Source organism: Cricetulus griseus, chromosome 4 (assembly GCF_003668045.3).
Source record: "Cricetulus griseus strain 17A/GY chromosome 4, alternate assembly CriGri-PICRH-1.0, whole genome shotgun sequence".
Taxonomy (NCBI): domain Eukaryota; kingdom Metazoa; phylum Chordata; class Mammalia; order Rodentia; family Cricetidae; genus Cricetulus; species Cricetulus griseus.
In genome coordinates, this window is record NC_048597.1 from 152,748,815 (window position 1) to 152,776,686 (window position 27,872).

Below are 27,872 nucleotides of genomic sequence, written 5' to 3' on the forward strand. Positions count from 1 at the left end.
CAGCTTCTCTGCAAAGGTATCCAGACGAAGAAGAGATAAGGTGACAGTAGCCATCAAGCAGAGGAGGCACAAGCTACAAAAATACTAACAACTCATAGAGCAAGGTTGTAGGCTCTGTCTTCTCAGAGAGCAAGCAGGAGAGTAGCAGCTATCTGCTGGTTTACAGATGGCTGGGCAGATGCCCAGACAGCAGCCCTATGATCGATCTTGGATTTTATGAACTAATGCACTTTGAAAATGAGGCAGTAGTGGACTCACAAATCATGCAGATTTGCTAACTTTTTATTTTCTCTAATAAAAAATCAGTCTCCAATCACCCTCAATCATCAGCCTCAGTCCATTGAAAATGGGACTGAGTCATCCAGAAACCTCTTGTCAGTCCTTTTTTTATAATTCATTTCTCTACAGACTAAATACATTATTGGCAGAATTTGGGACCAAAGTCATGGCTGATGAACATAGCCCATTGGTGCACAAAGATACAGATAAAGACAAGCCTCTGTCCTTGGCCTAGAAACACTGCAATCTGTCACTTGGCATATATGTTATGCTCTACAGATCCCACACCTGAAATTCTATCTCACATCTTTTAAGTACACCCAACCTTCAAGTTATCATTGTGTGTATTTATGTAAAATTATAATCAAGAATTTCAGTTCCTTCAAAGGTCTTCTATTCTTTCTTTATATTTCAACATTAGATGGATAATCCTCTACTACCCCATGACACAGTCACTGGAATCGTAACTACTGGAGGAGTCCTGTATCCAGAGGAAACTACAGAGTGTACATGATATAGTACGATTTGTTAGCAACAGAGCCTCTTCCTCAGACTTTCATGCGAGGAAGTTTCCTGTAGCCAGCAGATGTGCAAGTAAGACCTCTGACCACTTTTTCAATGCTCTAATAACTGAAGCCCTTATAACAGCATGGTGAGGAGACAACAGTTGAGTCTATATTTATTTATTTATTTATTTATTTATTTATTTATTTTGGTTTTTTGAGACAGGGTTTCTCTGTAGCTTTGGAGGCTGTCCTGGAACTCACTCTGGAGACCTCAAACACACAGAGATCCGTCTGCCTCTGCCTCCCAAGTGCTGGGATTAAAGGTGTGCATCACCAACACCCGGACAGTTGAGTCTATTCTAAAGGAGGTGATTTCTTATAGGCAGTTAATACTTTAAAACAATGTTAACGTGTGTGTGTGTGTGTGTGTGTGTGTGTGTGTGTGTGTGTGTGTGTGTGTGTGTGTGTGTGTGTGTATTACTATGTTTGGGTATTATATACTATGGTGCACCATGTGGATGTCAGAGGACAACTTGCAAGCGTGATTCTCTTTCCACAATGTGGGTCCTGGGGATCAAATTCAGATCTTCAGACTTGGTGGCAAAAGCCTTTTACCCATTGAGCTATCTCACAAGCCCAGTGTATACTTTTAAAAGTCTTATACCATAGATCTGATCCAGGGGTATCATTGAGAACCAACACTTTGGTCTCATTTGGGCCACATATCAAAACCCTTTCTCAAACAAACAAATCTATAAAACAAGGATCTAAGTTCTATGAAATAAAGGATTATTTACTTATTTATTCATTTCAAGACGACTTCATGATATTGTCCAGGCTGGTCTCAAACTCAATATCCCCCTGCTTCTATCCCTTGAGCACATACCAGGGATTTAAAGAAAAAATAAAAACATCTTTTCATGCTGGATACTTTGAGCCCTTAGAGACAGACACCAGGGTGTCAGTTGTCTAAGATTATAGACAGTCAGCCACCATACAGGTGTCTCGGTGCCTATGTCAGAGCTGCAGGAATTGATACAACACCTGGGGACCACAGGGATCAATGACAACTGACTACATTCTTTACAAAGGAACAAACTCAGCCTCAGAGGATTTAGTCAGGCTGGGTGAGGTGAAAGAACATCCTCTGATAACACTGGGTGGTAGAGATGGAAGGCCAAAGAATTCATTTACAGTCAAGTCCTTCTTTCTGCTTACCTACTCAAGACTTCCCAACCTCCTTACCGGCTGCATTGGTGCTTCATAATGGTAGGGGATGCTCTGTGGTGGTGGGGAGCCTCCATTGTCCCGAGGAAGAAACCCCAGAACCATGACAATGTAATGATTGCTCTTGGGGCAAAAGAAAGCAAGTGCCGGTAGGCAGTTGACTGTGGACTCCAGGGCTGAGAGCCACTCACTCCTCTTTGGGATTCATGGGTCTGGGTGGCAAGTACGAAGTAGTTCCTGTGTAGAGATTGGCTGATATCTGGTCCAGACATAATTTTGACTAGTTGACACTTGCACACTTCTACAATTGAAGTCATTGGGTTTGGAACCCTAAACCAAACCTTTAACCCCAGGTTTTCATGTATGTGGCCTTCTTTTCTCTTTTAACTCCACACATTAAGAAAACATAAGACAACTGACTGTTTCTGACCACTGACATGCCTAGAAATTTTGGCCTATTAAGAATTCTAGGCATGGTGGTTGAAGTGTATAGTTTTAACACTCAGGAGGCAGTGTTAGGTGTTGTAGAATATTATTTTAAGATGTGTTACATTTTTTTTTATCCTTTGGAACATTTGTGTTAATGATGCAAAGGTGTGTTGCATTTTTCTATGTTGCATTTGTTTAACTCTGTGAAGCTGTGTTACTTTGCCTGTCTAAAACACTTGATTGGATTAATAAAGAGATGATTGGCCAATAGCTAGGCAGGAGAGGGATAGGTGGGGCTGTCAGACAGACAGAAAAAATAGCAGGAGAAATCTGGGAAAAGAGGAAGAAGGAGAGGCAGACATCATGGACCGGCTACTGAGCTACACAATCAGCCATGGAGTACAAAGTAAAGAAAGAAATAGAGAAATAGAGAGAGGTAAAAGCCCATAGGCAAAAGATAGATGGATAATTTAAGAAAAGCTGGCAAGAATCAAGTCTAGCTAAGGGTGGGCATTTATAAGTAAGAAAAAAATCTCCTTTATGATTTATTTGGGAGCTGTGTGGCAGGCCCACAAAGAGTAGAAAGTCAAAAAGTAAAGAGTAAATAAAAACAACCAACAACAGGCAGGAGAATCCCTACAAGTTCGAGACTAGGTTGGTCTACATAACTAGTAACAGGACAGCCAGGGCTACACAGTGAAACCTTGTCTCAAAACAAAATAAAAGAGAAGGAACTAAATCCAGGAATAAAGTTCCTTACTTAATAGAAATAATGGTTTTCAGACTCAGCCATTCAGAAGCTCTCACAGAGAAATGGCCTTGATGATATAGCCCTTAGACTGTCAATATTTCTGAAGCTGAAGCTCTATGTTCAGGTCTCCCTTGCTGGTCTGTATGACCTTTTAAAAGGCCATCTACATCAAAGTGAAGAATGGAAGGTGTTTTCAAAGCCGATAAATGTGAGCTCCCAATACAGTCTGAAAGGCAGGTGTCGGGAACCTGTGATTCAGACATTCCACAGGACAGCGTTTCCATCACCCACTGGCAGTCTTCAAGCCAAGGACTCAGCCATAAGCAAAACGCCAACAGCTGTGGTTTCTCAAAGGTTCTGCACAGTCTGCAGAGTACTTGCTGCTCTTGGCGAAACTTTGGCCTTCACGAGACCTGGGGCCACAGGCACCTGAGGTGTATCAGCTGGTTTCTGAGTTGAACAGAATCAAGTCTGAAGCCATTACTCTTAGGGATTATAGTGAGTGTCTTGTAGGATAAGGAGAGACAATCACTAGAGAGCCTGCAGGGTGAGATTGCCATGTCCCTAGAGTGCATTTCTCACATATCTTTCCTACTACAGAAAAAGGTGCTTTCCATCCAAGTTTGAGGAGCTGAGCTTGAATCCCAACAAACACATACAGCCGGGTGTGGTGGTGCACATCTGTAACCCCATTTCTTACAGAAAGATGGGAAGTGGACACAGGAGAATTCAAAGCTTGAAGGCCAGCTAGCATGGTACACACTGATATAAATAACAAAAAGTGAGACCCTGTCTCAGACAAGGTGGAGGGGTGAAAACAACACATGGGGTTGTCCTCTGACCTCTTCTTGCAAGGCAGCACTCACATGAAAACACACACACACACACACACACACACACACACACACACACACACACACACTCTGCTTTTCTGCCCACCGTGAAACTAAAACCAGGTCACCATGTTTTAGAAATCCAGTCATCATTTCCTCTGTCATGAATGGCTAGATGATTGTCTCCACAAGCAAAGGGCTCAGAAAGATGAATCCACTCACAGTGGCCTATCCCTCTAGCACTTGAGAGGCAGAGACAGAGACAGGCAATTCTCTGTTAGAGGCCAGCTTACTCTATACGATGAGTTCCAGAGCATCCAGGGCTACACAGTGAAACCTTGAAGAAATTTAAAAAGAAAGACAAAGACAGAAAGGCAGAGGAAAGAGAGGAAAAATATATGAATGAATACAAACTCAGAATTAGTGGCCAATTTTTACAATCCCTGTCCTTCATTTACTTATGTTAGTATGAGGCACAGGGTTAAGAAGACACATTTTTCTTGAGTTAAAATCTGGTAATTTTGCTTCTTGCTTAACGTGTCTGTTCCCCTGAACCTAACTTCTGATAAACCCTTTGAAGTCTGTGACTTTGAGTGGCCAAGGAAAGGGATCTCTGTACTTAGGGGAGAGAGTAAGAACCCATTCAATTGAAGTAGGGGCATCTTGAGGTCTAGTAGAGTCCAAAGGGAGGGTGGTCCTAGTCTCAGCCCACCATCCGTCCCAACCCCAAATACCCTTAGTCTCCTGAGGGCTAACTAGTGGGTCATTTGACCTTGGCCTTGAGCAGGCTTCTGCACCACACCTAAGGATAGTGGAAGAATGGCACATTTTAGAAAGCCCAAGGATGTTGGAAAGTGTGAGTGTTGTACCATAAAGAGTTTTGGAAAGGCTGACCAGCAGAACCTGTCGCTGTGAGTCTCTGGCTCTCACTACCAGTTGTTCACTTTATTATTTCCATGCCATGTAATTCCCCCACTGACTTTTACCCTGGAACATTTATTCTTTGCACTTCATGTTCAGTACCTCAGGGGACATCAGGCCACAATACACAATAAAAATACCCAGTTAGAATATTTCTCACCACTTTTCTTTTGTTATCCAAAATTAATAAAAATCCCTGGACTCTCCTAAGAAACAGATTTACTAGTACTCTTGGACAAAGAAACTAAGACAGTCAGAGGAGAATACTATACCCATGTGAACCAGAAAAGCCCATGGGGTCCCCCCCATGTAACAGTGTTGGGGCCTGGGAATCTTTAACAGAAACCATACCCTACTGTGCTGATAATCTTCTTTGATGAAACAAAAGGATTCTGGTTAAAGGTGGACCCATCTGTTGGAATTCCAGCAAATACAGACTTCCAGGACTCTCCCATCTCTCAGATCATTGTCTCGAAACATTTTGGGAAGTTTATTTCTTATCCCAGCGAAGACTTAGGACTGCATCCCCTCTCCTGTCAGTAACCACTTCTGCCTATCTTTTCTCAAACTATTTGCATTAAGATCTGAAGTAAATTCTGGTGTGAGGAAAATGGACAGACCAAACTTGAAGTGGAGAGACTGAGAAGAAAAAACTTAACATTTAGGCATGTCTATTAAACTGTAAGACCTAAAATGAATGTTGTTTGGAAGGGTTTGTTGTTTGTGGAGCTGGGAAGGTAACCCTATGTACCTTCGCTTTATTTATTTTTGTTTGTTCGGAGACAAGGTCTCAGAATGTAGCCCTGGCTGTCCTTGGACAGTGTGAGCCTCTTGCTTCCACCTTTGGATGCTGGGGTCCTAAGCATGTGCCACCATGCTTACCTCTGAGGAGGTGATTTTTATTTAAAGATGCCCTCACTGTCTGCAACTTGGGTCAGAGCTCAAAGCCAGAGAAAGCCTCTCTATGTGAAGCACTCTACTCAGGACTTCCATGGGTTTAAGCCCCGAGAAACTGGATCTTTTTCTTTTTCTTTTTTTTCCTTTTTGAGACAGGGTTTCTCTGTGTCTTTGGAGGCTGTCCTGGAACATGCTCTTATAGACCAGGCTGGTCTCGAACTCACAGAGATCTGCCTGCCTCTGCCTCCCGAGTGCTGGGATTAAAGGCATATGCCACCACCACCAGGCGAGAAATTGGATCTTGAAGGGAGAGTAGGAAGAGTAAATTCTCCACTTCTTCCTCTAACAGCAAGGCTGCCCCAAGGTGGGGTGAGAGCTGCCTTAGTATCTCCTATTCTCCGAGATGCACAAACACAACATATTGGCTCTTCCCATCCAACACCTGACTGCTCACAGGGCACACCTGTGAGCCCAGGTGCAGAAGGCTGCCTGCCTGCAGGGATCTACTAACAGCTCTGCCTCTGGTCCGTGGGTGCTGTTGACCTGTGGGTGTCATTATCAATTCCTCGATCAATTTCCAAAGTTCAACTGTAACCTGTTCTTAGAGCACCATAGGTAACAAAGCACCCTGAGATTTGTTAGTAAATGTGGAAAGCAAATGTTGCTGTTCATTAGCATTTCAGAGAGAAGAGGATGGTGGGGAGAGGTTGAGGATGACAGCTGCTGGACAGGATGTGTGAGAGCTTGGTTCTGTGTGCCTCTGTTCCATGCTCTTCTGAGTTGGGAGTTCTTAAATTCAGCGATCATATGATTTCCACCGCTGTTAAGATGCCAATGGGAGGGGCTTCGTTACACGTGGTGCCTGGTGCAGTGGAGACAGTACGAGCAGTAAAGAGAAAGCCCTATTTTGATGTTGGCCTGCCCACTGCTAGCTGGGCCACCCTAAGCCCATGACCCTTGAAGTTTTTGCTTCTATAAAGTGATACTAACACCTGTCTCACAATGCATTGTAAGGGCTAAATGAATCATCTGTGGGTAGCAGGCACCTGCTACTGTCTTGTTACCATTTTACCCAGCATGCCCCTTGATCAGAGACCAGGATGGAGAATCAATCCCTGAATATGGTTGGCAGATACGACACATTTACTCACTGGACTTCAGGTCGAAATGAACAGCAGTAGCTGGGCACAGTGATATAGAATCTGTGGCCTTAAGCACTTGAGAGGCTAAGGCAGCAGGACTGTGATTTCAAGGCCAGACAGGGCTACACAGTGAGAAGGGAAGAGGGGGTGGTGGAAGAAGGGGAAGGAGAGGAACAGGAAGGAGTGTTGAAAAGTAAGAAGGGAAGATAAGGAAAGAAGGAAAAGAAAGACAGATAGCTATGCTGGTCTTAAAGCAAACATCTCCAAAGGGGTGGAGAGTTTGAGTGTGAGTGTGAGAAGGATGGGGGGTGAGGTTTGGGGGAACATTCTGGCTGCTGTAGTAGAACAGTGAGCCCCCAAATGGTACCCAGTATATTCTGTGGCCTAATGTCTAGTTCCCCCATGGCTGGTACCTCCCTAACATACATACCTCATGCTCTCCCATACCATAGTGTGGTTTTTACTAAATGATTGCATCTATCTTCATTCTCTCCTTGAGCTTTATACGACAATCATGTTTTCCCATAATCCTGTAGTCTCATAAGCTGTTCCTGTCTATCTATTGAAAGAAAATGCACAAGTTAGATTGGTTCAAATGCCATGACAAGGTCAAGTTGATCTGTTCACTTTAGGTCGTGACACTTCAGTGTCTTGATGAACAACACTTAGGGAGGGTACTGCAGCCAAGTATACAAACGGAGACCTGGTGACACATAGGTACACAGTATCATAAAGGACAGAGATGAGTATTTACTAAGCAAATAGCTAATACCTGGTTGGGATCTTCAGGGACCTGGTTATGCAAGGGGTAGATATTTATGTCTCCTCATTAAAGCTTCAAATTCCCTCTGGAGACACATTTGTTTATCCCCAGTGGACTGATGAGAACTAGAACTTGGAGATGTAAGGGAACTGGTCTAGACCTGCGTGTTAAGGGAACGGTGGAGCCTGAATTGGAATCTAGGTCTCTATGATTATAAAGCAGCCCAGTCCAACTCCCACATTCTGCTGAAGAGAGAACCAGAATGACAGGATGGCCCCTCTATCCCACAGCAGGTCAAGGGCAAGGCTAGGTCTCAGCAGCGTAATTCCAGTGTACGTGGCAGACCTCGTCTCGGAGGAGGGATTCCACTCAGTCCTGTCGGTTGAAAAGTAGTCAATGTCCTTCTTTCTGCCCACCTTCACCCCTATAGTTGTGCCAACTTTTGTCAGAGTTCCTATCAGCCACTGCTTTCTGCTTGTTACTGCTCCCCACCTTCCAGAACTGTCCATGATCCTCATCTTGTTAACACACTTTAAAAAGGCCTAGGTCTGGTTTTGCTTTGATATGAACAAATTATTCCATGCAACTTTCGGGGAGTTGCCAACTGCTAGTGGCCTGATCTTTACATGAAAAACAATGAAAAAAAAAAAAAAAAAAAAACCACTCCTCTTATTTTAACAGCTAGCACAGGGCAGGGCAGAGGAACCCCCACCCACGCTTGCTATGAACAGCAATCATGCAGCTGCCGATGTGAAAATAAGATAAGAAGAAATGCCTGTCAACACTCAGACCTCCCCTAGAGCAGAGCAACTGTGTGTTCTGCAATAGGCGGGAAGCCAGAGGACAGGCAGACACCTGGGATGCTTCTCTAATGTGGCCGAGGCACCAAGCACAGCCCACAGAAGGCTGGCCAGCAATGTGGATACATTGGCAAGTTCCTCATTCTAGAAGTTAGCTGAAGTCTTTTAAGAGACAGAGAGAGAGAGAGAGAGAGAGAGAGAGAGAGAGAGAGAGTATGTGTTTCAGTACTGAGTGTATCAGTAAGAGGCAGCGGAACCAGTCGGCCTGCTCAGAACTGAAAAATCAAAACCCACTGAGGTTGGCTGTATCTAGGAACTTCCCAGTAGCTTTCTACACAAGTAGCTGGAAATGAGATGCACACTCCACTTGAAATACTTTTTAGCATGGTTGAGATGCAGGAAGCAGTGAGCCAGTGCAAAAATCCTGCAAGCATCTTTCCCTGTCTGTCCTGAGGATCGTCCTGAGGAAATGAAGCATTGTGTAACTGGGCATACAAACAACATACCCTGGGCACTAGGAATCACAAGGCACAAAACATGGCATGCAGAAATGTTTGTGAATAATGAAGAAAATGTAACAGAAAATAAATGGAGCAGAAGGGATGGGGGAGGGGAAGAACGAGTATAGTCACATATATGCCTGAAATTACCATAAGGAAACCCAGTATTTTGCATAATAAGTTAAAAATTAATAGAGATCAAATTGAAAAATTGAGAAGTCTCCACCCATTGTTTTAATGAGCTAATATAATGTAACAGTATCAGATGAATATGAATATTCATCATCTCATCTGTCAGAGAATAATGGGGTCACTACCACAAGACTCCGGAAGACAGCGTCAGTGCAGGTTGAAACATTATTAAAAGCAACCACTGGGGCTGGGGATATAATTCTGTTAATAGGGTGCTTGCCTAGCATGCACGAAGCACAGGGTTCAGTTCCCAGCAGCACACAAATCAGGCCTGGTGGGGCCACATTTATAATCCCAGAACTCTTAGGAGGTGAAAGGAGAAGGGGGATCACAAGTTCAAGGCCAACCTCAACTATATAAGACTCTTAGGATAGCTTGGGCTACAGGGACCCTGTCTCACACAAAAATACACCTAAGTGGAGAGAACTCGGCAAGGTTACAGAAAAGGCACAGGCGCATCCACGATCACCAGCATACTGTCCCCAGTACTAAGAAGTACTGCCACTTCTATCCCTCAGAGCCACATTTTCTAACTCCTTCTAGGCTCCCCCACAAGAATGACAAGGTTAACAGAAGCAATAAATGCAGGGTTCCAGTTTGTTTTTCTTTCTTGAGACAAGATCTTACTTGGTAGACCTGGCTATGAAACTCACTATGTAGACCAGTCTGGATTCGAACTCAGATCCATCTGCCATTGCCTCTTGGGTGTTGGGATTAAAGGTGTATGTGCCATTAACCTGGCCAAGGTTTCAGATTTCAAAGCAGATCAATTGTCCAGCTGGGTGTGTGGCTCAGTCAGCAAGGATGCTTGCCTAACATGCACAAAATGCTAGGTGTGATTTGAAGCATCTCATAAAAGCAGGTGTGGCAGCAAAACACCTGAAGTTCCAGAACACTGGAAGTCAACTCAGAAACAACCCTGTGAGTTCTAGGACAGTCAGGGCTACATGCTGAGACCATGTCTCCAAACACAAACAAGTAGATCAGCTGTAAATAATACATACTGAGACAGCTCCCATTAAGCATGTGTTGAGTGGCCAGCTCTACCATGAAAACAAGGAATGTCAAAAACGAAGACAACCCAGGAACTTTGACACTCAGGGAAGCCACAGTCCCAGCAGATTCTACTAGCTGCCTCTTGTTCCCTGCGCATAACACCCATTCTCAGTGGCCTTCTCCCTCCCCACCCCGCATCCTGGAAGTTGACTCATAAGTCTACTATATCTGGATCTGTAATCTATTTTAATATTTTCATTAAAATAACCCATTTATTTTACTCAAATGTATTCTGAAAATAAGTTTGCATGGGCACTACACAATGGAAAACTGATATGCCATAAGAACAAAGCAAAGCCCAGTATATTGGAACACACCTGTAACCCCAGGAATCCAAAGGCTGAAGCAGGAGGAGTAAGAGTCCAAGGCCATTCATCCAGCAGCTGGTGGAAGTAGAAGCAGACACCCACAACTAATCACTGAACTGAACTGGAATCCAGTTGCAGAGAAAAGCGAGTGATGGGCAAAGGGGTCCAGGCCAGGCTGGTGAAACCCACAGAAAAAGCTGACCTGAACAATGGGGAGCTCTTGGTCTCCAGACTGATAGCTGGGAAACCAGCATGGGACTGATTCAGACCCCAGGAACATGTGTTTCAGTGAGGAGACCTCGGAAATCTACGGGACCTCCTGTAGTAGTTCAGTAGTATGGACTTTGGGAACCCAATCCACATACAGGGATACTCCCTGAACCAAGACTCATGGGGGTGGGCCTAGGCCCTATCCCAAAGGATATGATATATTCTCATGACCCCCATATGGAAGGCCTCACCCTCCCTGGGGAGCAGAAAGGATATGTGATAGGTAGGGTTTTAGTTGGGAGGGGTAGGGGAGGAGGGGAGGGAGTGGGAACTGGGATTGAGACAGGTAAAATAATCTTGTTTCTAATTCAAAAAAAAAAAAAAAAAAGAGTCTGAGGCCAGACAGGGCTACATAGTGAGACCTTATAACAAGAAAACCAAAGCAAAACCAAAACCAAACTTGGGCCAGTGAGATGGCTGAGCAGGAGATCTGGTACTACAGACCAACTAGTTCTCACCTTCTCTCTGCTTTGTCGTCACTGCTTTCCTAATGTCATACTGCCTATCCCCAGATCAAGCCCCATGGTCCAGTACCATGTGAGCTCCTCCACAGCACCTCAGATTCTAGGATACCACACAGGAAAACTGTAGATACTTAGCACATATTCACGGAAATCATGAATGAATGAATGAATGAATGAATGAATGAATGAATGAATGTATAGTTTGGCCTCATCATTCTTTTCTGTTTGGTTTAGTTTCTGAAACAAGGTCTCATCTGGCTCAGGCTGGTCTCGAACTTGTGATCCTCCTGCCTTCGCTTCCCAAGTTCTGAGATTACAGGTGTGAGCTGCTGTGCCTGGCTGACCTCACCATTCTCATGTTGTCCACACATGAACTCATTTTTCCCCTCGTAGGATCTGTGCTCACTCATCCCTCTATGCCTTTGAACACTCAGGGGGATATTTTCCCTTTCCCTCTGCCTTGCACTGTCCTCCAATGAGTTAATGCCAGCATCTTCAATTTTTGATTGTGTCATTTTCCCCTTGACAGTGTCTCACTGTCTCTTTTAGGTTAACAGTAGGGTTTTTGTTGTTGTTGTTGTTATTTCAGTGTCTTAAATGATATGGGGTGTGGTGGGGACAGGGTTTCATGTAGCCCAGGCTAGCCTCAAACTATGTAACTAAGACTGACCATGAACCCCTGATCCTCCTGTTTGCACCTCCCCAGGAGATTACAAACTTGCACCATTCACCCAACTTGTGTACCTGCTCATGAGTTCCTTGATCATAATGTTACATTATAAGCAGCAATTAGTTTGGCCTTTCCTTTGATACCACTTTTAATGTTCCTTGAAGAAAAAAAGTTTATTTCCCTGTCTCTTTCAATAGTCTGGGATTGGCTGCTACTCCATTAATTGTATGCTCCTTCCCTAAACTCTGCCATTCCTTTTTCTGGGTGATTTTGAGTGCTGTGTCTTTGTGTGAATGCCCTTGAAGGTATTCAAGCCCCCTTGAATAGTCCTGCTGAAAGACTGTGTGTCTGAGACAGAGACTGGGCACCTCTCTCTTGTGTTCCGGAGGTCTAGCCAGAGGCTGGCATATAGACAGCAATCAATAAATACACATTATGCAAAGGAAGAAAGCAGGACTTCATAGCAAAACACTTTCCTATCTTATTTTATGAGCTCCCCCTCACCCCGCCACCCCTTCTGGTAAGTCACAAAAATATGAAATGGATTTGGACATTCAAAGAGTGCCTGCTACCTGCCAGGTGCTTTATGAAGATCTATTATTGTCCCAACTTTGAAGGATGACAATTCACAGGTGAGGAAATCTGGCTTAGGAAGATTCATGAGGCCAATATTACAGATTACATCACGGGACACAGACCAGGTCTGAAAACCTCCATAGAGCTTAACTACCCTCTGGCCTGTGACTTTTCTATGAAACCTGTAACCTTCTTTCATCATCAGAAACAAAGTCCTAAGCAGATACCTTGTGGGTACTACTGACTATTTCCTTGGAGCAGCACCATTAAGTCACAAAGCAAGCCTTGCTGCCAAGTCCAGGAACCTGCCACAAATGGCCAGCATGGCATCTTGCTTAAGTCAGGCTGACTCAGCAAGACCAGGGGACCCACAGTCACCAGCAGAAGGCAAGTCAAGGCAAGCTTTTCATTAATTCCCAAAGTATCTCCTTCTCATTTTAAAATATCCCAATTTGACATTTGGGGATTTTCTTACAAACGGTGGGTAGCTACAGTAGAAGCAGGCAAACCACTGTCCTTGAAAGCTGAATAAGACTTTTCCCGTAAAGGCTGTAAGCTGTAGACTGACTGAAGAGCTTTGGGAGAGTCCAGCAGAACCCCACAGGGACAGCAGATGCCGGCATGGTCTAGGAGGCTCTGCTCTGCTCTGGGAAAGGGGACACAGCTGCTCTTTTCTTTACTTGCAGTTCAGTGTCAAAAGCACCTGGCGCAAGAAAGGCCACTTTCCTCTCATTTCTACCCAAGAAAGTGAGAAGAACACTACTTGCTTGATGGCAGAAGTTTCTGTCCAAAAAGGAGCAGTTTTCTTCTTCAAAAACTAGCTCCAATATTTGTGTGAATTTGGGAAGGGGAAGATTATGCACTTAGCTGGCTGAGGAATGAACACTGCCTTGTGCATGCTAGACAAGCCTTCTTTACAAGGAGCTACCTCCTAAGTCCCTTCTTCCTGCTTCTTGGTGATGTTTCCAGAATGATCTACAGGGAAGGCCTAGCCAAGGCCCAGGGCAGGCCATGTGGCCATATGGTTTCACTTTTGCAACTTCTGGGGCAACTTCTCTGGGGCAACACCCATTTTGGAGAGAGAGGCAAATGTATCCTAACAACTCTTTAACCATGACCTTTTATTTGCTTCAGATGAACATGGTCTGGGGGGAAATCCCTGGGGCGGGTGGGGTGGGAGGTGGGGTGGGGGAAGACCGGAAGACCTGGGATTTTGTCCTTGAATTGCCACATATTTCACGGCTTTGCACAAATCCTCTAAACGTTCTGAGCTTCCGCTTTTCACAGAAGGGAGGGATTGGGCCCGATGCCCAGAGATCACTAAGTTTCCTCTGTGCTCTGAAATCCTGTGATAGTAACAGCACACACAGAGGGAAGACAGGAGTCTTGACCCACTCCCCCAGGTGTGGCCACCTCAGGCAAATTCTGTCTCAGGCACAAAGATGATTAGCTGAGGCCAGCATCTCCCACCCACAGTTCCTACCAACAAGGGGTATAGGATGTGAAATAAAGAGGTTGAGTTTTGGAAGAAGGGACCAGGTCTAGGTCACACTTTTCCTACTGGATCTCATGGGTCTGTAGCTAACTTTAGCTGCAGCTGGGCATGCAGGACAGAGGATTTGGACCCAGAGGTCTTTGGTAGGATGCTTGGATGGCAGCAGTATGCCTGCCTTCTCTAGTCTCCTGCCACCTTATCTAGTTGGTTTAGGCAGCAGCCTAGCTGAACCATCACACCATATCCCTGTTTTGCCTGACCCTTGAAGAGGCCAGCACAGTCCAACCACACACCTTTCAAATACCAAGAGAATACAATTCTACTTCTTAGCCTCTCTCTTAAGAAAATGACCAGACCTAAAGTGAGCTGGCCACAACAGCTATAGTTCATACACAGCTGATTCTCCAGGTCTGTGAACGGTCAGTCATCTGCAATCTTCCATACAGGACAGTGTGCTTCTCCAGGTCTGTGAACTGTCTTCTGCAATCCTCTACACAGGGCTTTGAAAAGGGCTTTTTGTCTCCACTGTTCTAAAGCCTTTACCAGGCTGTTCAGGGCACAAGACTGCATATGTAAGCATGTTGATCTCAACAAAACAACTCATATTTCCAAAAACTAAGGAGCTGATCAAATGGTATGTTCATATAATAACACAAATCAGATGAGAAGAACAGGTGACTCAGTAAAGTGCTCACAAGTTGCTCAGTAATAACTGTAACTGTTTAATTTGTATGTAATTAATAGTAATGAGACTGACTGGGATGGCAGAGGCAAATCAACAATTGGCTGTCTAAGGGTTGGGCATCTGTCTTGCTAATTGTCCCAGACTTTTACACCCAAAAACAGTAAATCTGGGACCCCCAAAATAAAACACCTGTACTTGCAGGTATCCAAAATATCCTTTAGCCTGTGTCACTACTGGGAAGTGGAGGGAACCTTTAGGATGTGGGTCCTACTGAGAAGTTTGGTTGCCGGAGGGAATATTTTTGAAGGGAGCAATGGGACTCCAACCCTTTTCTCTCTCCCTTTGCTTCCTGACCACTGAAGTAAACAGATTTCTTCACACTCTTGTTACTGTGTGGGTCTGCAGGCCTAAAGGAGCAGGGCCAACTGATCATGAACTGAAGCCTAAGGAATCATGAACCAAATAAAATGTTCTTCCTTATAAATTGATAGATGAGGGCATTTGGTAATGACAGAACGTTAACTTCCATGCTGCTTAAAAAACACCATTCCCAAATGTTCCGTCTCTGTTGTATATTATTGTTCTCATCATTGTTATTAGGTATTTAAGTGAGGTGCTTGAACTAGGTATGGGCAACAAACAGCACAGAGCTGGCTCCATGACTTGGCATATTCTCCCACCTGGAGACACTGGAGAGCCTGAGGAGGAACCAGCCTGGAAATGTGGACCATGCTGTGTGTTGGCGGGAAGTGCAAGCTGGGTTTCAGGGACATCTGGGTTAGAATGTTGATCTTCTTTACTGACAGATATTGTGAGAATTAACTCTCTTACCTATGAAATAGGTATTGCAAGGCATTCCCCCTCAACCCCTTCCCCAGGGCTAGGGATCAAAACCAGGACTTCAGACACGCTAGGCAAGTGCTGCACTGTCGGGTCACTCCCCAGCCCTCACAAGGCTGTTGAAAGTGGTAAGGATGATCTTAAAAAGCAGGAAACACACAGGGCTCATGGAGTAGGTACTGTCTGCCCCCAAAATCCACTCCCAACTTCTGCTATTGTGACAAAATACTTGAGAAAAATCAACTCAAAGAAGAAAATAGCATAGGGATGAAGTGTACCCTTGCATGAATGAGCATTTATAATGTGAATATGGCCATGTCAAGGACCCTAATGCCTCAGACCCATGGAATGACAAAGACTCCTCCTGGTCCTAGAATATCTGTTGACCATTCGTATCAACCACAGCCTCCTGCTCCTTGAACCCTTAGACGCTCCTCTACAAAGACCCCTACTGCCACTAGCTAGCCTACCACCTGCTTTAGCTGAACATAATAAACAGCTGAGTTTCTGGGCTTCTGGTGCCTGTCCAACAGAACACATCATCTGCCCAATCCTAGCTTTTCTGTAAGTGTTTTTGTGTCTCTATCATTTCTTCATTCCCAATCACCCAAGTCAAGTCAATCCTATGCAGGTCACAGAAAACAAACAAAAAGCCAAAAAACAGGTGTGGCAGGCACTTAAAATCCCAACACTTGAACATGGAGGAGGGAGACTCAAGAGTTCAAAGCTAGCCTCAACCATAGATTGAGTTTGAAGCTAGCCTGGGATATATAAGATCTTATTTCAATAAATTAAATAAAACCTTTACAAAATAGGAAAAGAACTTTTGGTTTATAATTTCAGAGGCTTTGTTTCATGGTCCTGTGGCCCTCTTGCTTTGGGCCTGTGATTACATGGTACACACCAGCAGCAGGGGCACAGGGAAACCAGAAAGCAAGGAAAGAGACTAGAGTCTCGCATCCCTTCAGAGGCATGTCCCAATAATGTAACTTCCTTGCAACAAGTCTGTGATGGTCACTGTTAATTATCAACTTGACAAAACTAAGAATGACCTGGGAGGTGAGCCTCTGAGCATGGCTATGGGGGATGATCTTGATCACATTAGTTGAGATGGGAGGACCTGCCCATCGTGGGTGGTACCATTCCCTAGGCAGGGGATCTATCATTCCCTAGGCAGGGGATCTACGCCTGTAAGAGCACAGGCATTCATCACTCTCTTCCAGCTTCAGATGTAAATGTCACCAGCTGCTTCAAGGTCCTTGACTTCACTTCCCTCAATGGACTATAACCAGAACTGTGAACTGAAATAAACTCTTTCTCCTCTAAGTTGTTTGGTTAGAGTATCTTATCCCAATAACCAGAAAATAAAGCAAGACACGGTCTCACCTGCCAAAAGTTCCACCCCCTCCTTAAGTAGAATAAGGTAGAAAAGGCCAATTATTTGCTACTGATTTATTGATTTATTTAGTGACTTACTTAAAGCATTGCTTGTACTGCCTATTTAGCCAAGTGTGACTTCCCTTGCTACCTAAAACAGAATGACACAGAGAAACAGCTAAAACAATGGGCCGTTGCTCTTAACAACTTGCTGGCTGCCATGTTACGTTTCCATAAAATCTTGCTTACCCACCCCACCTTGTAGTTTTAGAGTATAAAATAAGAATTCAAAGTAGACCTGGCATTGAAGCCCTGCAGGAGCTATCCTAGCTTCAGTCCACAGGTGACATCTCCTCTCTCCCACTCTCATTAGTGTTAGAGTTTATTCCAGATTCCCACAACGCTCTCCATAGAATTGCAGGCTGGAGACCATTGTTACACACGGACCTTCAGGGGCTATTAAAGAACTATAATGCTCTCCTCAAACCAACACACCAGTTCACCCTCCTTCAAGGGCTGAAACATTCCAGTGTTCAGGCTAGGCAGCGTAACACTTCCCATTTGAAGGGCAGCATTTTGTGCAAACATCTCAAGTAGAGGCTTTGCACTGTGCCTAGCCATTTGATCCCTAGTCATTGCTAGATTCAGATCATGCAAGGCTCCAGACACCTTTTGCATATCTTAGATGCCACTTTGAAGTGATTGAGTTGATGGAACTTAAAAAAAAAATGTTTACCTTTTGTTTTGGTTTTTGAGGACAAGGCCATGCAGCCAGATCTGGCCTTGAACCTGTTACACAGGTCAGACTGGCCACACATTCACAATCCTCCTGAAAGACCCCTCCCTCAAGTGTGCTGGAATTACAGGTGGCCATAATCTTCTCTGTTCTGACAATTCTGTGTAGCTTGTGATAAACCTTCAAGTTTTCATATATGTTGCATCTCACTTCCCTGGAGGTGTGAAGGTAATAGCAATGACCTCATTTTACATAGAGACAAATGAGAATCACAGACATCGATTTGTCTGAAAGCATTTGCACATGGGAGTGGATGTGGGAGAAGGAGATTATGGGAAGAAGCAAGGCTGGAAATGCTGCTTAATGCATTTGTAGTATAGTCTCCCTCCTCCTCCTCCTCCTCCTCCTCCTCCTCCTCCTCCTCCTCCTCCTTTTCCTCCTTTTCCTCCTTTTCCTCCTCTTCCTCTTCTTCCTACCAGGCCAGCTCCTCTCAGGGGCCTTTCTTCAGGTCTTGTTCATTCCTTAAAAACAACGGCCAAGAGCCTTACTCACTCTGCCCAGATTCAGTCCCCAGACGTTTACAGTTGTTTTCTTAACATTTCAGACCATCTCAGCATCAACCTTTCCTATAAAGCCACCCTTCCACAGCCAACAGCATGCTCTCTGCTCCTAGGGGAAACAGCTACAACCCTTTCCCAGCCCAGAGCCACGTTTTCCCTCGGAGACCTGGACCCAAGTCTGCTGATCTCTGTCTACACATGGCCACACATCCCTCACCACACTCCTGCCCTTTTCTTTTACTGACATGTCTCTCCCTCTCACTGGAGAAGAAGGCTGCTTGTCTGTGTCCACTTGGGCTTCATCTGGTGGTCTCTGATGGGCCAGGAAGCAGCCTCCACCCTGTATTGTGCTCCCCAAGGGCTCTCACATCATTTCAGACCCCAACTGGAGCAGGATTCCTCAGAGAGCTTCCCAAGTGAGCTGTAAGGAAATGTACTCCACTTCAGGCTCCAGCAGAGAGAAGAGGACATAGCATTGCAGATGGCAGAGCCTGGTTTATAGAGCATCCCACACTGTGGAACCCAGAACTTTTCTCATCGATCAATAGCAAATATGCCCTATTTAAGCTTCACCTTAAGAGCTATTGTGATGGTCAAGTAAGTGTAAAAATGGAAATGGTACTATGGTATTGCTATTGTGTTGCTATAGTAACACAGACACTTTGTGTTGTACATTGTAAAACATTCATCTTTGCCTATGAACTGGCTATGTTAGTTTTTTGTTACTATGACAAAACACCTGAGGCAGGCTACTAATGAAGAAGTAGTTTATTTAGTTCAAGTTGTGGAGGTTGAAAATGAAAAGAGTACAATGTCATCTAAGTGTCACTTTAGCTGCACAACCTCATGATGAAGAGTACCATGGTGGGATCATGAGGGACTAAAGGATCAAATTACCATACAGGAAGAAGTTACATAGCAATTTAGGGATCCAGCCTGCCCTTAAAATAACTTACTCTCACTAACAATACAACTCTGACTACTTTGCATAAATTTGAAATTTTCTGCTACATTTAAAAAAAACAATTGTTTATTAACATCCCAGTCAATCCACAGTAACTAGTGAATTCCATAAAGCAGGTTGGCCCACAGGCCTGAGTGCAGAGACCTCTCAGTGGTGGCAGATGGCAATATCCCAGAGCTGGGCCATTGTAGGTCTTACAGGAGACAGCCTGCCCCTGGTGTATTGGCTGTCAATCAGAAACAGATCTGAGTGCCAGGAGATAGTGCATACCTTTAATCCCAGCACTGGGAAGGCAGAGGCAGGCAGATCTCTGAGTTGGAGGCCAGCCTGGTCTACAGAGCTACTTTCAGGACACCCAGGGCTACACATGGAAAATGTTTCAAAAACAAACAAAAAACCAAACCAAAACAAAACAAAACAAAAAACAGCCACCACCAACAAAAACCCCAAAACAAAACAAAACAAAAAATCCTAATGGATCTGTACTTGAGGCTCCAGGAACTAAAGGAAGTAGAAAGGGGAAAAGGAGGTTTTGAAGGAGGTTTTTTTGTTTGTTTGTTTTATTTTGTTTAATAATAAGTAAGAGATGGTCTTACTCTGTAGCCCTCGATGGTTGGATTAGCTTTGTGGACTATTCTAGTTTGCTTTCTGTTGCTGTGATAAATACTATGACCAAAAGTTACTTGGGGAAGAAAGTGTTTATATTTCAGCTTATACTTCCATCACTGAAGTCAGGGCAAGGATTCAAACAGCAACTTAGAACAGAAACCACGGAGAAGTGCTGCTCACTGGCTTTTGCTCAGCTTTCTTTCACAGCCCAGACCCACCTGTGCTGGGCCCTCCTAAGTCACTGAACAACAAGACAGTTCCTGGCATATATAGACACACTGTGATCTGGACAATACTTCAGGTGACACTCCATCTTTCCCAGCTGACTCTTGGTTGTATCAAGTTGACAATAAAAACTAACAAGGATCTAGTCCAAGCTAGCTTCAAACACACAGCAATCCTCTTCTGCAACCAAGTGCTCTGATTACTGAATCACAAAAGAAAAAAAAAAAAACAGCATATTTCTCAGCTTTTCATAGGAAATAATAAAAGTTCAGTTGGGTATGGTGGTCATGCCTCTAATCCCAGAATGTGACAGGCAGAATTAGAAGGTTTTGAGGTTAAGGAGGGCCTGGACTGCACAGCAAGATCTCACCTCAAAAAAAAAAAAAAAAAAAAAATCAAGAGCTGTTTTGCAAACTACATTAATTTCCGTGTGTGTGTGTGTGTGTGTGTGTGTGTGTGTGTGTGTGTGTGTGTGTGTGTGTGTGTACAGATATGGCAGACAACTCAGTTCTCTCCTTCCACGTTGTGGTTCCAGGTAATCACTCAGCAATCAGCCTTAGAAGCAAGTCTGTTCCTCTAGATGCCTCTCTGCAGTCCAGGGGCTGTTACACAGCTCTGTGGTAGACCAGATGCACATTTGAGGCCAATCCTGAGGTCAGTCCCCAGTGCCAGGAAAAGAAGGGGTTGGGTGGGGTGGGGCTCAGAAAAGGCAGACAAAAAGGAACTAAAAAAGATTTTAAAAGATAGGTTTTAGTCCTTGCTTCTCACCTGGGACAAGTGAACTCCCTCCTTGTTTTGTTCATAACTGGGGGATATTACTACCATCTGCCTCACAGAACTGTGAAGATGGGGTGCTGTCTCTCATGGAGCCGGGGATGGACACTTGAACACTGATGGCTCTGCTGGGCCATCCACACCGTCAGCTACTAAATAAATGAAAACTGTTGTGATTAATTATTTAGAAAAAAGCAATTTGTTCCAGGCCTCAAAGTGACTCAGCAGGGTTCTACTTAGGAGGACAATGTGCCACCCCACCCCCATCCCTCCAAGCCCATTGAGCTGAGTGGCTCTATGAGGGCAGTTGATACACAAGCCATGACTTTTTTTTTTCCTGACAAAGCAGGGCAAACGGGTGGGGGAGGGATGTGGGGGGAGGCACAGGCCAATCTGGTCCTGACAGCTGGGCCACCCTGGATGGCAGAGATGAGTCAGCTCACTGCTGCTATGCTCAATATAAGGCTCCTGAGCCTAGGCAGGGCATCTCAGATCGCAGACTCCCAGAATGGAGTCTGTGTGTGATAATAGTCAATGGCTTGTCTCTATGTGTCTCCTCCCCAAGGGCAGGACCCGCTTCTCTTATGTCTGAGTAGATGCGTGCATGCATGCGTGCATGCATGCGTGCATGCATGCGTGCATTGTGTGTGTTTACATGTACATACAGGTACATGTACAGTTGGGGGCCAGAGGTCAACATGGATAACTTCCTCCACCTTAATTTTTGAGAAAGGGTTCTCCCTCTCTCCCTTCCTCCTTTCCTGCCTTCCTCCCTCCCTCTTCCCTGCCCCCCCTCCCCAACCTGGAACCTGCTGATTCAGTTGTCCAGCAAGCCCCAGGGAAATATATGTGTACAACGGAACAGCACAAGTGAGCCTGCACCTGTTGCCTCATTGGCAGAGTCCTAGGTGGTTGTCCCAGTAGAAGAACAAAAAAACAGGGCATCCAAACAATGGATGAAGAAGCTCCTGGTGCTTTGTTTGAGGGGAACTGGTACACATGCACAGAGATGTCCTTGGGTCTGACTTTTGAGGGTGCCATTCGCTCTGGCTTGTCCGGAACCTACATACTCAATCTATCGTCCAAAAGCAAAGAAGCAGAAGTGGAGGAGGGCAGAACTCATATCCTCTGTGAGCAACTGTTTCTGTCTGACTGGGGACCTGGGCTGGAACACAAAGAGACTAAGCTGGCCATCCGTACTTCAGGAAGATGTGGACTTTTTGGTCGACTTATTTTGTTTCAGCCAGTCTTATGTGTTGCTGTAAAGTGGGTTACTAGGAGCTTGAGGCAGAAAAATCCTGAGTTTGAATTCATTCTGGGCTACATAATGAGTTCCAGTCCAGCCTGGGCTACATAGGCAGACCCTGCCTCAAAGAAACAAAAACAAAAAGCCACTCGGATGTGCTGCCATTTTAGGTGAGAAAACATAGAAAACACTTCTTACTATTGTGTTTTTAAAATAACCTTCATAGTAAATGATCATTAATTTCTCCGAACACCAAGGTCTTAATAAAAATAGATGTTTAAATGAAATCATTTGTAGCCAAACTTTGCAATGGGAATAACATTTAACCTAGCTTCCAGTTTGCTAAATAAAAAGGAGCTTTAGCAGGGCATGGTAGTTATTGTTTGTTACCCGGCTCTAGAGAGGCTGATGTAGGAGACAGCTGCAAGTTCAAAGACAGCCTGAGCTGCATAAGAAAGCCAGAACAGTCAGGGCTGTATAGCAAGACGCTGCCTCAGATACATATATTTGAACATCAATTTTTTATTTCAGGTGCTAAAATTCCTTGCCCTATCCAATGTATTACCCCAAGACTGGCTGCTAGCTGCATTTGACATTGACAAAGCAACTCTGGCACTGAAAAGCCCTTAAGTAGCCATTTGTAACATGTCAGAAAGGAAGTTAATTTTGCCTTTTAAACTCTGTTCTCCTTTCAAATCAACTCTGCCTGGAATGGGGCAGAGCACCTGCTTGGAATTCAGCTGCCTGCTTGAGTCCTAGCTGGGGAGGGGCTGGACGCCCACGAGTGAGCCATGCTCAGCTCTGGGCCTCCATTTCCTCACCTGAAAAATACAGGCTTGGTGTTAGTGCCCTTCCTGACTCATTTGATTTTCACGGTCTCTCTGAAGTATCTAGGGCAGGTGTATTATTTGAAAACTGAGGGTCTGGAATCTTCTACATAGGGATCAGCAAACAATAGCCCTTGGCCAAACCCAACCCACCATCTGTTTTTCAGCTATCTCCCCAGTCCCTAAGAACAGTTCTTACGTTTTTAATTTTTTAAAAGAATAAAACACTGTACTACATAAAACTTACTTTGCACCTGACTCAATAAGCTTACTTACTAGAGCCTGGCAAAGGCCACTTGTGAGTATATCATCTCTGTCTTTACACTTGGTCGGAGGAGGGGCAGGCCCTCAAAGACAGATCTGGCAGACCATGAATTTGCTCAGTGGCTTCCAGTACCTTTTAAAGGCATAGCATACGTATGATTCTTGCCATCTCCCTAGCTTCACGGCCCATCCATACCTTCTGAATATACCCCTGGGCTGTGTGCATGTGTCTTACCCATCTTGTCTGTATGTGCAGTGACTCTGCCTTCTGGTCTACCCCTCCATCTTCAACATGTATAACTGCCCACCGTCTTGTCCTCCCAAGCTCATTGGCCTCAGCACCTCCTTGGAGAGCTTTTCTCAGTTCCTCGGTGGGATGAGTGGGTTTCACTCCTCTTCACAGCCTGAGTCATGTGGATAAGACTTTGAGGTACTTGAGGGCAGAGGTTCCTAGTTTATTCCCATGTCCCCACTCACCAAACAGTTCTTGGTACACAGTAAGAATATAATGCATGCTGTTTGAAATGGAACTGATAAATTGCTCAGCATTACCCAGCCAACAAGTGAAAAGCTGGGACTGGAGCTCACACCTTCTGAGTCCCTGTGTGTGGTAACTTTTCCTCAGACCATGACCCACAAATGGACACTCTTGGCCCTCACTCCTGGTGGATTTTGTTCTACTGCATTTCAAACAGACAGAGTCTCAGGCTAGTTCTACACTTAAGTGTTTGAGCAGAGCAGTCCCCTCTCCTGCTGGCCATTGCATGGAGTACTGAGAATTTCTGATCCCAGACATCCACTGGTCCTGAAGGCCACTGGAAGCCTCCTTGGAATTGATGGTGGCTGTACCGAAGGGCTCTCACCCACAGCAGTGAATCACAAGTGAATGAGCATGTCCATGTTGGAAAGCTGTTAGTGAGAAACAATTCTGTCTTTGCCAGGCTGAAGGCATTTCTCTCTCACTTCTGTGGTTTCTGTTTCCTTATTGGTCACCTGGGCCCAGAGGAATGTGGGCCAGCCAGCCAGATGTAGGCTGAGTGCAGCCACAATGGAAAAGAGGACAGAAGGCGTGATGGACACCGGTCCCCAGCTAGTGAAAGGGACAAGGGAGTGGGGCAGATATTGAGGAAGCTATATCTATGCCCACACTTTCACTATAGCATCCTTCCCAGCTTTTTCTTACCTGTGCTCGAATTCCTACCATTAAAGTAATATAAGTACTCTCTTTATAAGGTCACTTGGCTGTCACAGTCAGTAAGGAAAACAAAATTGTTTTCCCTTTAAACCCATAGACTGAGAGGTGGAGCCAGGAGGATCAGGAATCCAAAACCAGCCTGGGTTTCTTGAGCTCTTTGCTAAAGAAAAACTAAGGGGGCTAGAAAGATGATTCAGAGGTCAAGAGTGCTTGCTGTTCTTCCAAAAGTCCTGGGTTTGGCTTCCAGCTCCCACACCAAGCAACTCACAACCACCTATCACTCCAGTTCCAGGGGAGCTGATGTCCTCTGGCCTCATTGAGCACTAGTTAAGAATGTGGTGCACAGAAACACACACACACACACACACACACACACACACACACACACACACACCCTAGAAAGGGGAGTGGAGAGAGGTGGGTGAGAAGTGTGAAATGAATGGCACAATCTGAGAAATTTTCTCAAAGGACAAAGTATTTGAAAGTCATAGATAAGATCACACCTACCTAAGCAGGGTGTGGTGTCATGAGTCTCTAATCCTGGCATTGAGGAACCTGAAGCAAAAGTTTCATAAGCTTGAGGCTAGCCTGGTCTACATAGTGAGTTCAAGGTCGGTCTGTTACATAATTCAATAAGCAAAACAAATGAACATGAGGTCTCACCAAAGAGAGAAAAATTCACCCAGAAAGAAGACATGCATTTTTATCAAGAAATTTGTGCAGGGTCCTGAGGTGCTATAAGGGTGAGCCCTTGGGTAGTCAAAGGTAGCTGAGGTGTACTGTACGTGTGACAGTGACAACAAGTGGGTGAGAAGGAGCTGGAAAGGCAAGAGGTAACCAGACCATGATTAACTCCTGATTGACAGCTATCTCAGAACCACAGAAGGGAGCCGCAGGGGAAGAAAGGGAAGACAATTCAATAGCAAAGACTGTTGGTATGCAAAAGCTTCAGCCGGCTGTCAGGGCAGGGCGAGGCAGCAGCGTATGGAACAGCAAACAGTAACAAACCATGAAGGGCTCTGAAACCACCTGATGGGTAAGAAAACACTTTCTAGTTGGATACCTTTGCATACGTCTGTCTGGCTTTTTTCATTTGCAGAACAGGAATGCTAGTTACTCCTTGGTTCAGGATTGGGAAAAAGCATAAAGAAGCACATAGTAGGAACACACAAACATAAGCCATCACCTGTCTTTATTTAGTAAGCTATAGAGTCTCTGTTGTTCCAAGATGAAAACTAGAGAACGAACGGTCCCCCTTTCAGCACGTACCACCTTGTTTCATGAGAACCCTGTCTCTGGCATCTACTGAGGCAGAAGTACCCTAGTCATCTCTGAGAGGGGCTAATGGATCTGTGCTACACTGAACTTTCCAGAGGTGCTGTCTGCGGCTGTGGGGAACTTGTCACACAGATGGGCAAAGCAGACATAAACTGTCTTACCCGGAGTCAGAGGAGGCTCGAGAACTCTGACCTCACAGCTCAAGGACTTCATAAACTCTATGGTTTCACACCACACAGAACAAAGGCTCTGAGTTTGTCCCGATACACAAATCTCCCAGCACCTGAGAGCTGCCACGGAACACAGAGCATCCACGTCACCTTCTTCTTTCTCAGAAGCAGCATCCACACTTCTGCATGGAAGAGTAGACAAAACACTCAAAACAACTCTTAAAACACTTCCCTGCAATGCAGTCTTTAAACACAGGAAACAGCAGCTGGCTGTGTTGCCAGGAAAGTTTTTTTGCCAGTGAGCATGTGGGAGCTCGTTGTGTGAGTTTAAAGCTGTGATCCAGGAACAAAAATAAACCAGCCAAGCCAAAACCAAAGCCCTGTAACCATAGGTGTAAGCAAACGTTGGGAGCCAATTTTTTTTTTTTTTTTTTTTTTTTTTTTTTTTGGTTTTTCGAGACAGGGTTTCTCTGTGGCTTTGGAGGCTGTCCTGGAACTCACTCTGGAGACCAGGCTGGCCTCGAACTCACAGAGATCTGCCTGCCTCTGCCTCCTGAGTGCTAGGATTAAAGGCGTGCGCTACCAATGCCCGGCGGTAGCCAAAAATTAAAAAAAAAAAAAAAAGGTTAGAGACAGGGATGCCCCCAAACCACAGCCCACAGCGCATGCCCAACAGCCCCTTTGATCCACTTCCTCATTTGTAAATGGGGTCATTAACACTGATGGTCTTTTGCAGTAAGTTAGGGCTGGGTTCAAAGGGTGCTGATGCTGGGGAATGGAACATAAAAGCTGGTGACATAGAGGGTGGAGCTCAGCAGTAAAGGGCTTGCTTAGCATGCACGAGGCCCTGAGCCGTGAAAACACACACACACACACACACACACACACACACACACACACACACACACACACACACACACAGCCCAACACCTTCTAGTAGGAATTTGCTTCTAGCACTTTGGGAGAAATAAAGACCCCACCCCCACCATCTTCCTAACTCCCCACAGCTCTACTCACATCTCTGTTTCCAAGCACTTAGCAGAGTGCCATCTAATTATTCTGTCATCTCTCTTTTTGTTCCCACCTGACTGGGAGTACTAAAAAGGTAGAAGGCACTTTCTATTAGTATTTGTTTCTTTTTACTAGTACTGTGTATGCCCAGTAAATGTGTGTTGAAAACAACAACCAAGAACAACTCTAGCAGGAAATTAGCAGAAAGAAGGAAGAGAGCATTCTGGGCTTTGACATCAAGTAGCTCTGAGAGGATGCTCCAGGCTGAGCTGCTAAGGGTCTTGCCTGGTGTACACACATCACTGGGTTAGATCCCCAGCACTGCAAAAACTGGGAATGGTGTCACACTCCTATAGTCTTAGCATTCTTGGGAGGTGGGGGTAGGTGGATCAGAAGTCTAAGGTCATCCTTGGCTCCATGAGTTCGAGGGCAGCTTGGGCTACATGAGATCCTGTCTCAGAAAAGACATAAAATGATGTTCTGTGATGTGGCAAGGGTCCAGAAGAAAGCCAAGATGGCTGCAGAACCCCGATGGAGAGAGACTTTTGCATCTTCATCCTGACCTTTCCCTGTCTGAGGAGATAGCGCCCTCTATTTAAAATAAATAAATAAATAAATAAATAAATAAATAAATAAAAAGCAATTCCAGAGCCAAGAGGACCAAACAGGGAAAGAAGGGTCTTGGACTTGCTACTAAAAATAAATGCTGTAATACAGATAGACCCCTTCCTCAGAAGCTATAGTGACAACTTCAATCCTTCTAGAATTTTCTCTCATAAGGATGTTCAAGGCTGATTTACGACTCTTCTTCTTACCGTTAAACTCACACATCCAGTCATATTAGGAGTACTAAGCCATCCTTGGAAGTTATGAAGGGTCGCATTCCCTTCAGCTTAACAGTTCCTTTACTTCCTCCTCAGGGCTGCTCTTGCTGCCTGGCTCAGTCACACTGGACTGACTTGCAACTTTTTCACTGCTGCCTCTGAGAAGTCATCCATCCCCACTCTCTACCTCCAAAACATTGGTCCCCAC

At 44.9% G+C, this 27,872-nt stretch overlaps 1 protein-coding gene and 1 long non-coding RNA gene across 5 annotated transcripts in view; both read right to left on the reverse strand.

Moving 5' to 3' along the window:
- LOC103158664 (ubiquitin-associated and SH3 domain-containing protein B) overlaps positions 1–27,872 on the reverse strand; it is a 139,464-nt gene that overhangs the window by 94,964 nt on the left and 16,628 nt on the right. The gene's annotated exons all lie outside the window — the stretch shown is intronic.
- Positions 19,028–26,288, reverse strand: LOC118238683. Its single transcript, XR_004769588.1, has 2 exons — positions 20,844–26,288; positions 19,028–20,277 (listed from the first exon to the last, which is right to left on the reverse strand). It is a non-coding gene; the product is annotated as an uncharacterized LOC118238683 (long non-coding RNA).